This window comes from Ambystoma mexicanum, chromosome 11 (assembly GCF_040938575.1).
Source record: "Ambystoma mexicanum isolate Mex_15411 chromosome 11, UKY_AmexF1_1, whole genome shotgun sequence".
Lineage (NCBI taxonomy): Eukaryota > Metazoa > Chordata > Amphibia > Caudata > Ambystomatidae > Ambystoma > Ambystoma mexicanum.
In genome coordinates, this window is record NC_090934.1 from 1,320,764,404 (window position 1) to 1,320,777,186 (window position 12,783).

Genomic DNA, 12,783 nt, shown 5'->3' on the forward strand with positions numbered 1-12,783 from the left:
ATGTTAAAAAGATTAAAGAACCAATTACTCAAATATTTAATTTAAAAAACTCTACCAACGTAGTTTACATTATGTCATCGTGAGTTCTTGTATGTGGGAATTGCTACATGGAAAGTGTCCACTAGAATAAATGAACATCGCATGCAGAATATGCAATGGTGCTATTTCAGCACCATTGGACCAGCATTTCCTGGATAAACTGCATGGTCCAGAGGATTTCAGGTGGTTAGTTACAGACCAACTTGATTGTAACTATTCAATGACCCGGTTTGTTCAAGTTAAGCAAACATGGATTTACTGCTTGAGAACCCATGAATGTGGGTTAAATGAGGATCTGCAACGGGCAGCCATATTGGCCTGATTAGTGAGCTATGTGGACCGTTGTAGTCTAAAATGTAAAATGCTGCTATAAAAATGCTGGTGTCATATATGTACATACTGTGCATATGATGTACACAATTGGTCTGCAACATCAGACATGAGCGCACTATAGTAATTATTTGACATAACGCTGCGCTTTCTATTGTGAGTGCTGCAGATTTACATTCAGCAAGGCATGGTGCTCTTTCCAGCCTCTACACAATAAGATCTTAATCCTACCATTCTCGAGTTTAGTTGACGACCCTCTGGTCTCTAGACTCGCATCCATTGAATGATCTATTTTATTTATAGCGTGCCTATACACAAGTGTTTCAAGGCGCGACAGGGGAGAGGAACAGGGGGTACAAGAACGATCTTACTAGGCCCAGTGACATTGAGATTGCGCACGTGCAGGGGAGAGGGAAGTGAGAAGTGCCAGGGGAAGGGGAGGAGGAGCAAGACATGGGATCAAACATTGAAAACAAGAAGTGCGGCCAGCAGATGGCAGTGCAGGGTTAAGGGCAGTTAGGGGGGTTGTAGGGTTGCAGATACAGCCCCAAGTGCAGGGTTGCCAGGAGGCAGTGCAGGTGTTCAACTTGGAGGGCAGGGACCTGGGCCTGTGGTTCAGAGGGTAGCCAGTGCAATGTTGCCAACCACCACATTTCATGTAGTATGGTGGTTCTATTTTGTTTCCTGAAGTCTGAAACCAGAAGATTAATATGTGCACAGACACCTATTGCAGCCTGCACTTGCCATCATCCTCTGAAAGCTGCTGATGCATTTGCCAGTGGGTACTACACAGCAACATCCAACTTCCTGCCATCAATAGCACTCTTTCAAATGCATGAAGGCTTCGCGCTGTACCCTAGTGGGTTCTGGACAACGCAGTCTTCAAGTGATTTCTTTTTAATAATTTGTCATCAAGCCTAGGTGACCGCAATTAGCATCTTAATTGGAAATGGTTTGGACTTGTCAGTTCTCTGGGGCATCAATTCCTTACCCCTGAGTTGGGGAGGTTTTCCATGTCGATAATCAGCTGCAATATCCAAAGCATCTGAACCTGAAGGACTACTAGAAATCTACCGGAGGACTGATGCTGCAAGAAGCATTGGCCAAGCCACCCACGCCTATGAGAACCCTACCGTCAAGCTGATGGGTAAGAAGAGAACCGGGTGCCGTCCTCTGGACTGGTGAGACCAACCAGTCTGAAGCCCTGCTCTACGTTCATTGCATCCCTGAGGTCAGAGTTGTTGAAGGGTCTGCATTTGGCCTGCTTCCCCCTAGGTTTGAACTGCACCATTGCATGGGCACCTTCCTGGCTATCACTGGAAACTCTAAAGGCATTCTCACAACTCTTCTGGAACACCTGCTGCCTGTCACCACAAGGAAGATTCTGCTGGAACCTGAGGCCAATAGTGTTGCTTCTAAGTGCCTGCCAACTGGGTGGGTCTCAGTCTCCTCCTGAAGGGGGTCATCCTGTGCTGCTGATGCTGTAAACGGGAAGTCTTCATCTTGACCCGAGGTCTTTGGAAGAGCCTGAATTTAACAGTCAGTGGAAGGCTCAAACCCACAGCTTGTGAGCCTTGACCCACAAAACATATAGTATGCCTCATTGCCCACAGCAATTTCCTGCCCTGTGTTGTCATGGGTTTCACAAATAGGAGTCCAGGGGTTAAGCTAGCTTATCTCTTTAAGTGCCTGTATCTCCATTGATATGACTAGCATTTGACATAATGTCCGGACTAAAAATGTAACTGCCTTACTGGGCCATAGCCATGAGCAATAGTTGGAAGTCCTCTCTACGGTCACCTCAGGCGTGGTAGTCTATCCTCTCCATAGCTGGAGGAATGACTGGGATCTGTCTACATTGAATTTCTCCTTAAATCTGCTTATAAGGTCACATGCCTATAAAACACTCTGAGAATGGTAAGGATAGTCTTGTTTTTTTTAGGTATTTTGCAGTTGTACTGTGTGAAGTACTATGTTTTATAGTGTTTGTAATTACCTAGTAGTGTGTTGCATTTGATGCAGACCAATTTTAATTGATAGTATATTGTTGGACATGCCTTTGTGGACCTCCTGTTAACAGATTTTGTAATTGTTAACTGTACTTGAGACAAAGTCTACCTCCTCTTAAGTCTAGGCCGGACTGCTCAGTCGATTTGGTGAAGGCTCAAATATAAACATTCTGCTTTTTGACCCCTTGCCGGAGAAATTGGAAAAACTCCTTCAGTTATCCTGTGTACCATGCTATGAGAATATTTGTATTCGTGTTTATATTGCGCAAACCTAGTTCGGAATGAATGGAGTGCTGGACAAGTTATTGGGGGTTAACGGAGGTTGTGGAATAGGTTACAGGTTGTGACCGCTTGGATATCCCATACTACTGGGTAGTCCTAGGCACACATCGGGTCCTAATTGACCCCTAGGTGTTCCCTTAAGAGCAGGGGCTTGAGTTCCTTCCTTAACTGCTGGAGCGGACCTGGTAGAGAATGGGGTGGTTCTCCAGTAGCCTGAAGAGGAGCAAGAGGTCTGTTTAGGCTTGAGCTTTGCAATGGTCTGGCTCCTAGAGGATCGTGTGCCACCTGATCCCATGAGTTTTGACAGTAGAAAGGCTGATGTGCGGCTTGATAGCTGTTCAGACACTTTTTGCACCACCCTTTGAGGGAGCTACAACCACTAACCCTTGAGGGGAGGCTAACACACCTGACCTGAAAGGGAATTCAAGCCTCTCTTAAAGTAGGTAACATGCCAGAGTGGCGAGACTCAATTCTCAGGTAGGGGTAGTTGGCTGTGATAGAGGTACAGTTAGTGCACACACTTCTCTAGAAAATACACCACACTGATATTCTGAAACATATAAATGAATAAAGTCTCTCACACACACACACACACACACACACACACACACACACACACACACACACACACACACACACACACACACACACACACACACACACACACACACACACACACACACACACACACACACACACACACACACACACACACACACACACACACACACACACACACACACACACACACACACACACACACACACACACACACACACACACACACACACACACACACACACACACACACACACACACACACACACACACACACACACACACACCAGTTGAAACCAGTATCTGGTAGTAAACCATATTAGAAAGATAACCAACATATTATAAAAACAATGCCTATGCAAGGACTCTCCTAACACCACTGTCTGCCCATCATCATAGGTTCACCACCCAAAATAAAATAACAGGGGGACAGGAGAACCATAAAACCTAGCAAGCAAGTCCTCCCCCACACAATAATGTACAGTGTCCTAAAGACACACCCCAACCCTACTATATGTGGAACGACGAAAAGCTAATGGTTGGCACCAAACACATTTGGAACACAATTTAATCAGTAGGAAAAATGTTTTAGCAGTCCCAAGTCCTATAACAGTAATCGTACCTTCTAGGATATGATATTGGATATGCTATTAAAATGAATGCACACACTAACATGAATACGTTAGTCATGGAGAGTAAGAAGCCCCTGAAAGAACACAGCCATAGGTTTCCAAGAATATTGTTTTTGTCACACTTCACTTCCTGATACATTTCAAGGAAGAACATACACATTGCTATGTGAATTAGTTGGTGTTGGAAATACATTCACCACAATAAAAATTCATGCATATAAAATCAAAGGAAGGTTTTAAAATATAAAACATGATCCAGAGCTCACTGGATTCCTTGCGGATTCAGGAAAAATGTCCAGGGCCAGGGATGTGCCCCAGAGTGCATTTCAGGAGTTTAAGAATAAATTCACAGCTCGGCTTGAATTAATGGGAGCACCTAAAGGGCCATTTGCTTTAATGGAGGGAAGTCGGATTTACCCCACAAGTGTGGTTTATGCGATGTGCAACCCAAAGGAAGGAAAGAAGCAACACCCCACCCCCCCCCCCAGTCTAAGGATCCAGAGCAATAAGATACAGAACAGGAGGACCCCAATAGTGGGAGAATTGTGGTAAAGTCTTGCCTTCCAGGAATCTGTACCCCGAAAACAGATGCGGGGGGGGGGGTTAGTAGCTTCAATAATTGCCCACCCTAGGACCCAAAGCTAGGTACTCACATCAGGTTTCCGTTAGTGAAACCTGCTCCACCAACCCGATACAACCTGCTGAGTCAACTGCTCTTTTCCACAGATTTTCAGGATTTGGATTCTAGGGACTTGCAACCTGGGCCAACTATGATTAGTGACCTAGAAATGGAATAAAAGTTCTTCCCAGGATTATGTAGTTACTCACAAAAACTGCTCCCAACAGGACTGGGACAATGCCTGGGGGCACCCTTGGAGGTCCAAAGCTGATCTGATGAAGTTTCATGCCCACTCTGGACACCAGCAGCGACACCGCCAAGCGGATGATTGGTGGTAAGCTGTGCGATGCAGTGTTAACGGCACAGAAAACTGTTACAGAACGTAAGCCTCGACCCAGCAGATGTGGGGAGTCCCCAGCTATCTTCAAAAAGGCCAGACTAGACGTTTAGGGGCACCCAAACAGGATATGCACAAGCCACTTGGAAAGTATTGCCCAGTGAGGGCTTTAAAAATGGCAGCAACCTAGCCGAGTTAGGACAGTTTTTCTGAAGCCCTTAGTAAAAACCATTCAAGTGAGGCAGTACAAGACGCCACTCTTAGTATAAGACTGTACCACCTGAGGTCAGGGTAGCATAGACCGAGCAGCCAGGCTCATTTTAGGATGGAGAGGGCTGTAGAATCAGTATAAATAAATTGTAACACACATGGTACAAAGAAACACAAAAACGATGTATTGTAAAAATAAATGGTTTATTTAAATACAAGTAGGCCCAGATAAATCTTGGGGGGTGGGTGGGACAAGCATCATCACAGATCATATATAAACGGATTATAAAAACACAACACTATGCTTGCTGGTACACAGACCAACGCATATAACCTTTATAACACCTAACAGTAGTTCTAGGAAAGTCAAAACAAAGTTACTTTTGGATTACTTAAAGTTATACAATGGTAGTAGTCCCTAACAGTTGTACCGTGACGCTCAACAAGAAATCACATAGTAAGTCAACTGGACAATATAGTTTTCAGAATAGTAGAACACTTATTCCAGGAACAGTATAAACATATAACTCTGATTTAGGGTAACAGTTATTTTAGGGGAGTTTGACCTTAGGGTGTAATATACAATGACACTTACTTTTCAGCTCAGTGGAACAGTCTAAGATCAGTAAGAACGTATTGTGTGATTTATGGATGGCGCAAGGCAGACCATGGTTGACTACACCCACGAACACGTCAAGAATGCCACACAGCTATTCTAGGAAGGTAAAACCTAATGTTGTAATATACTATTAGTTTGCTTTTTAGATCAGTTTAACGCAGAGTAAGGCAAGCAATAACTCTCGTGTTTTAGGAGGGCACACAGCTAACACAAGCTAAGTAAAACCCATACACCTTTCAAAAGGAACCATCTGCAAATTAGAGAAAGTATAACCTAAAGGCAAACTTATTCTGGACAGGCTAACGGCAAGTCAGGGGAAGCAAGACCCAATTGGGGACACTGATAGATTTATATCCTAACAGGAATAGTACAGTGGAACCGGCAGCATTACTTTTAGCAGGAGGGGGACCCAATTCACAGGTGAGCAAATTAAACCTTATCTACTTTGTTAGCATGACAACAGTTTCTAAGGAAGACTTTAAGAATACTTTTTTGAGTAGGCACGCAGCTTATTCAAGGTAAGTTAATCCTATATATACACATTTCACAATGGCATAACATATATAAGGTAAGTAATAACTTTCTGTAACTATTCACTTTGAGATATTATAGTTACCAAGTAACTCATTTACAAGTAAATAAACTTAATTGTTTTACTTTTCAAGGCAAACTGCTTAAAGTATCCAGCCCTTCCAAATTCTAGTACATGAGTTCTCTCGGAGGCAGAAGAGGGACACTAGTGGTCTAGGAACCAGCTGTAGGCCGGGTGCGATTGAGTTCCAGAGGAAGACTGTTCAAGCACATATTCTACTTTAGAGTTAGTTGAGGTTCCAGGGACTTCAGAGAAGACACCCCGGAAGTAAATACCCAAGCCAGCAAAGTATCTCTGCACAGAAGATTTTGCAGCAGAACGACTTCAGGATCTGTAGCCTAAAGCCCAGGTGCTGCATTCCTTGTCAGGAGGACAGAAGACAGAACCCTGGATGGGCTTTTTCAGCCGAGATCAGCAGAGAAGGCAAGGGATTCTTCTCGGCTGGACACGGCTCTGGATTTGGCACCTTTTCAGGAGCACAGAAGAAGCAGACTATCCTTGTTTGCAAGGTTCAGCACTCTGGTGAGGGGACTTTTCGTACTGGAATCGTGCCTCTGGCGATCCAGCAGGATTCCCACACCGTTTCAGCAATATTCGGAATTTGGAACTGTTCATCGCACAATGGCTCGAGGTCCCAGGGTATTTGGGTATTGCATCTCCACAAGGTGGCAGCAGGACATGGGATGGCTCAAAATGCGGGTCTTCATGAGTCTAGTGGGTCTCACCAGGCTCTGGGTCGGGATCGTCTTTTTCGGGACCCTCTGGTCGATTAGAAGGAAGGTTAACCGCAGGCTCTGATTACACAGCAGGCTCTCCGGTCACTGGAAATCATCTCAACCGCGTTTCCTTCATCATCGTCTTCGGTTTTGGTTCCAGTGGTAGACTACCTCTTCAGCTTCCAGGATCTGACTTTTATGCAGGAACCCAGCCAATCAAACAGCCATGCAACATTCAAACATGGGGCAGGGAGACGGGGGGGTTGTCGGGAGGAGTTGGGGGAGTTTTCCTACAGTCCTACTGGTAGTAAGACTTTAGTAAGCTAACCCAGTGGTTTGTAGATCTCCAACTCTAGGTATCGGTCTGTACTAACTCAGGACTTTGGTAGAGTGGCAGAGTAGTTCGGCTTATCTTAAGAGAAAGACGTGAGCTGTAGGATAGTACACGGAACCTTAGCTAGACATGCACATCAAAGAAACTTATAATTTATATAAAATTATATAATATATACACCAGCATCACTTTAAATACATTGGACGTTTACACTAGAACACTTCGGAATACTTGAGAATACACTTCAAAGGACACTCACTTTTGTGTGTTCGCAGTTACATTTGTAGCAATTTTAGAAGGGGGAAAAGACAGTGTTATCGTATTACTGGTTATTACACGCACCTGCAGTTTTTCTACATTTCATACAGTAATACATTTACTCTGCAAACATATATAGTAAAGTCACTTAAACGGAGGAACATGGTTAGTGTAAAATTAGGGTGGTTCCAGGTTCTAGAGAGGGTTTCTTTGCACAGCAAGTCTAAAGTCCAAAAGCGCAAGCCTAGCTAAAGGCAGTTCGGAGAGGGCTCAAAGTCTTGACAAGCAGCAGAATACGAAGAGTTCCTGATTATTTCTTTCAGTCTCTATTGTTGAAGAAGCAGCAAGTTAACTAACAAGGGAGTCCTGTAAAAGGACTTGATGATGGGACACCAGCAGCGGTTGAGTTGGATGTAAGAGGGGGTGACCCTGGACACCTCTACTTGCACTCCAACGCTCAGGAGCAACTTCTTGGGATCAGGTAAGCAATACCTTTTTCCCCACAGTACCTTAGATTAGAAGAAAATGTTTGTGCTGGATTCTCCGCGATGTTGCCACTCTGGAGCCAACCTCCGGATTCCTTGGTCTGATGACTGAAGACAGGACAATGGACTGGATCTCTCAGCAGCAGTCTTGAGGTAGGACCTGGGCACGACTTTGAGCAACTTCTTGGTTCACTCTGCGATTTTGGTGCCTTTTCTGCAGCACCAACAATGGACACGGATTGCCCGGTCAATCTTCTTCGCTTCCTGCAGTCCCAAGCTCTGATGGGGTCTGGGTGAGTTGGATGGGATCTCTTTAGTGTTCCTACGGGTTCTGCAAAGATTTGGACAGATTCAGCCTTTCCACAATGATGCACACGAAATGGGCAGCAGGTCTCCTTGTATTGGGGTTCCGCAGCTCTGGAAACTCCTAGGACTTTGGGAGATGGCTCAATTCAAAGTTCATCTTGGGACTGGTTGTTCCAGCCAGCCAAAGGGAAGCAGTCGCGCTCCTCTGTCGCACATAAAGTGGGGTCAGGACAGCAGTGGTCACATCAGTGTTGCAAAAGGTCTGCAGGCGTCTCTGGTCGTCGTCTTCTTCAGTATGTCAGCTTCCAGTGGTCTACTTGCTTTTCCCTCCAGAAGCCACACCTTTTATGCAGTTCCAGCATAGACTCCTATGTAATCTCTCAGCATTTTACAGAAAGGGATGTTTGGCTGTCCAATCAGAACAGCCAGAGACCCCCCTCTGTGGGAGCTGGTCCTATTCAGGCACAAAGGACAGGGGGTGGCAGAATCCTCCCCCACTTCCTGACTGACCAGACACTCTGGAGCCAGAGGCAAAACGCACACTGACCTCCCCCCTCCCAAAATGGTAAAAGAAGGGCTAACAAACAACGACCACATTAGCAATGGTGAAAAAAGAATGGAGAGCCTAAGTTGGTACTTGGGTACTTGGGTGCTCCTAATGTGCACTACCGAGGCTATATACATAGCCTGCGGCATGAATTACAGGATAGTTGGTAGAACATGTCCACTGCCACCAGCCATAACTAGGAGATTGAAGGTGGACACTAGGTATCCCTTTGGAACTCCACTGAATGTGGTGTGTGCCAATCTCTAAGACTATCGAGTTTTCAGAGAAATACTAAGCATCTCTCCAGCCTTGAACGGCTGTTACTTGAGGATATATACAAAATCTCAAAGATGGACCCTAAGGGACCCCAGCAACACTGCCCATTAGGAGCTGTGCTGCAGTAGTAAAACACAGATGCCTTTAAGATCTATGGAGCAGACTGGCTCCATAGTACAGGTAGAATACAAAGTGTAGCGTTCCTAAAGACGGAGCCCACAAGAATGAATGAGTGGAAAAAGGCTCCACTCATTCAGGCCTGAAAGAAAAATGTCCAGAAGTCCGGCAAAAAGTGCTGGGGGGGTCTCACTAGGAAGGGGGATGAAGCATACAAATGATAAATCTCCCTAACAGCAGTCCTTCCAAGACATTTAGCCTCCCAGTTTGAACTGGATTCTCGCAGTCAGGCTGGAAGACACAAGTTTTGAACTCCTCCCTCGATTCCTGCCTTCAGACACTGGAGCCTGGGCGGTGAATCCACAGGATTCGTGCCGAAGAGAACATTGACACACAGGATTTTCCCACCCTGGATGTCGGAAGGTACAAGAAAGGACAAGGAACACTAAAATGTCGAAAAAAGAAGACTGGAGCCATTTTGGTAAAATGAGCACCCCTGGGTGCCTTACTGGGGTTGTGGAAACAGCCTGCGGTAAAGGCGCACCAAATTAGTTAAAAGGTTCACTGCCACCAGCCATTAAAGGTAGGTTTGTCTTTGCAACATAAATGTCTCATTTAGAATGAGAAAGGGGATACCCAGTATCACCCCAGCACTCCACATAAGGTGGGGGATGCTGGTCTCCCCTAATAAAATGTAAAAGGGATCCAAAGATAATTTCTACCCTTGGGAGCTGTAGTTCTCAAAAGGTTAGCCAGAGAAGGTTAAATGGGGGAGCCACATGGGTAACCCAGAAACAATAGGCAGTGTGTGCCAAAAGTTGTCAGAGGGTAAAATTCAAAAGACACTATGGAGAGTCTTAAAAATGACATCCATAAAAAGAGTAAAACTCACTGAGGTATAGGGGAAAAAGAATCCACCAGTAAAGAAAAGTTCTGGGGTTGACACAGGTCAGGAAGATTTATCATTGCTATGAAAATCTTACCTAATAGGCAGGAAAACTCCTTCAGCAGGTTGGCAGACCTGCCACCTCCCAAGTTACAGGAATTTGCAAGCGAGAGAAAGAAGTGAGGGCAGGACAAAGCTTAAATAACCTTGCAAAAAGGGGGACAGGCCAGCCAATCACTAACACAGGCAGGGGGGCAAAGAGTCGGGTGGCCAGTCACTAGAAATGCCACTTAGCCTTAGCTACTGCCACAGGAAGGGAGAGGGATAATCCAGGACCTACACTGGCCGAAACCAGTTGGCACCAATATGCAGGCTTCTGTTGTGGGATGACAGAACCCTAGTGATTAGAACAACCATTTAAGGGCACCTTATGGTCACCCAGAACACAGCCCTGAAATGCAAAATGGCCATGAGCTTGATTTTAAAATAACCCATTGATAACCCAATGACTACCAAAAAGATACATTGGGTTACAAATGCTGCAAAATGTCTTGCACCTTTGGTGAAGCCAAAACTAAAGTATAGCTGCTACCAACCTACGCCCTAAAACCTGTGTAATGTGAGACATTCAGTTAGGACAGCTTTTCTAAAGTCCAACTACGGGCTTCATAAAACCATACCTCCGAGGCAGTAAATAAATCAATTCTTAGTATAAGGCTGTACCACCTGAGAACATTTGGTAGTGTAGACCAAGCAGCCGGGTTTATCTTGGGAGGGAGAGAGGGCTGTAGCTTGGTACAAAGAAATTGTCTCATACATATGGTCCAAAGAAGCACTATGTATTGTAAAAATAGTTTATTTAAATACAAGTAGGCCAAGATAAATCTTGGGAAAGTAAGTACTATAACCTATTAAATAAACACAATAACCACCAACTCCATCCTTATGGGTTACAACCCAAAGTATAACTTTATTTAGATTACACTAAGCAGTCAAGGTGAGTCAAACCTACAACACATTCAGAATGGCAGTTAACTATCCTTTGGGAGTAAAACCAGTTTTTATATACTTTTAGAATACAATCACTAATTCAAGGGTAGTAGACCGTGTCGGTCTTGCAGTGACACTAAACTAACCCACTTACAAGTATGCACCAGTTCAGAGCTAGTAATGTAACTCGTATACCTTCGGTAGGGACCTAAGCTACTCAAGTATGAACACTGAGTAACTATTTTAGAATGCACTAAGCAATTCTGGGAAAGCAAAACCCAGTGTTACAAGTTTGGAAGAGCAACAGCTGTTAAAGGGAAGTAAAGATCCATATACTTTTAAGAGCGGCTACAAAGGCCAGTATTAACTTTGACTGGTTTAGAAATGCACTAAGCCGATCGGGGAAAGCGAAACCCACTGGTACACTTAAACTTATTATCTGTTATTAAAGCTAGGTAAACCCTATTGGTAAGCTTTTACTCTTTCAGTTAAGAATAATAAAACAGTACCAATACTTATTACTTTTCAAGTGACTGCTTAAATAGAAGTAGCTTGCATTGACACTTATTACAGTAAAATGACATGTATACTTTTTCAAGGGGCATCCAGCTACTTTAATGTATGTATAAACCCTAAAACTGTTTTAGATCTGTATAAAGCAGACAAGGGAAAGCAAAACCCAATGGTACACTTCAAGGCAGGTAAAGCCTATTGGTAAGCTTTTACACTCATTCAGTTCAGAATAATAGTACCAATACTTATTACTTTTCAGAAGAGGGGAAACGCTATTCAAAGTAAGTAAAATAACATACTTTTTTGAGGGCTGTTTGGTACGTTTTCTGAAGTCCAACTGGTGTGGGACTTCATAAGACATCTTTTGGTATTCGGGACCCAGCTCTTAATATAGGCCTGTACTACACAAGTTGGTAGAGTGGCTGCGCAGCCAGGCTTAACTTAGCTGGGGTAATATGAGCTGTACACTGAAATCAGTAAACTCAAGGATCCAAGTAAACACTTACACACTTTATTAAAATATTTATTTATATATACACAAGGCAAATCAATCAAACTAAAACAGCAGTAACTAGCAATAACATTCCATGGAAGAGGGATTTAAATTAATAAAAGAATCAATAATACAGGTGATTAATTTATTTCTATGCTACAGTTCCAGCACAGTGATATCAAAGGTCAATAATAGACATCGACGGGGCGTGCCAGTAATAATGTCCCTAGTGTGATGTCCACTGTACCCATGGTCGTTCACGTGTCGTGGTCCGATAGATTGTTTTTTACGCCACTGTAGACGGACGCTGTTTGCAGAGTTCTCCTTTCTGCATACAGCCATTGATTTATACAAATTAGTTTACTATCCTTTATATTCTACTTCTCCGACTATCAAACGGCCGTTGAAGAATCCCATTGATGGATCCGTCCGGCCTTGGAAGGCTGCTCCAGGCTTCGGCCCACACAGTAGGGAGAGGACATTTCAGAATGTATTTACCCCTTTTCGTACATTATTCTCGCCTCGCTGCCGTGTCATTCCATTATGGATAGAACCCCCTTTTTAAATTTTGCCCGAAGTGCAACAAAGTTCCCTTGGGTCTACAAGCACCTGGTGTGCCAACTTTGTCTACCTCG

The 12,783-nt window shown here is 44.1% G+C and overlaps 1 protein-coding gene across 2 annotated transcripts in view; it reads left to right on the top strand.

The window, feature by feature from the left end:
• LOC138504373 (tropomodulin-3-like) overlaps positions 1 to 12,783 on the top strand; it is a 419,121-nt gene that overhangs the window by 349,112 nt on the left and 57,226 nt on the right. The window lies entirely within an intron of this gene.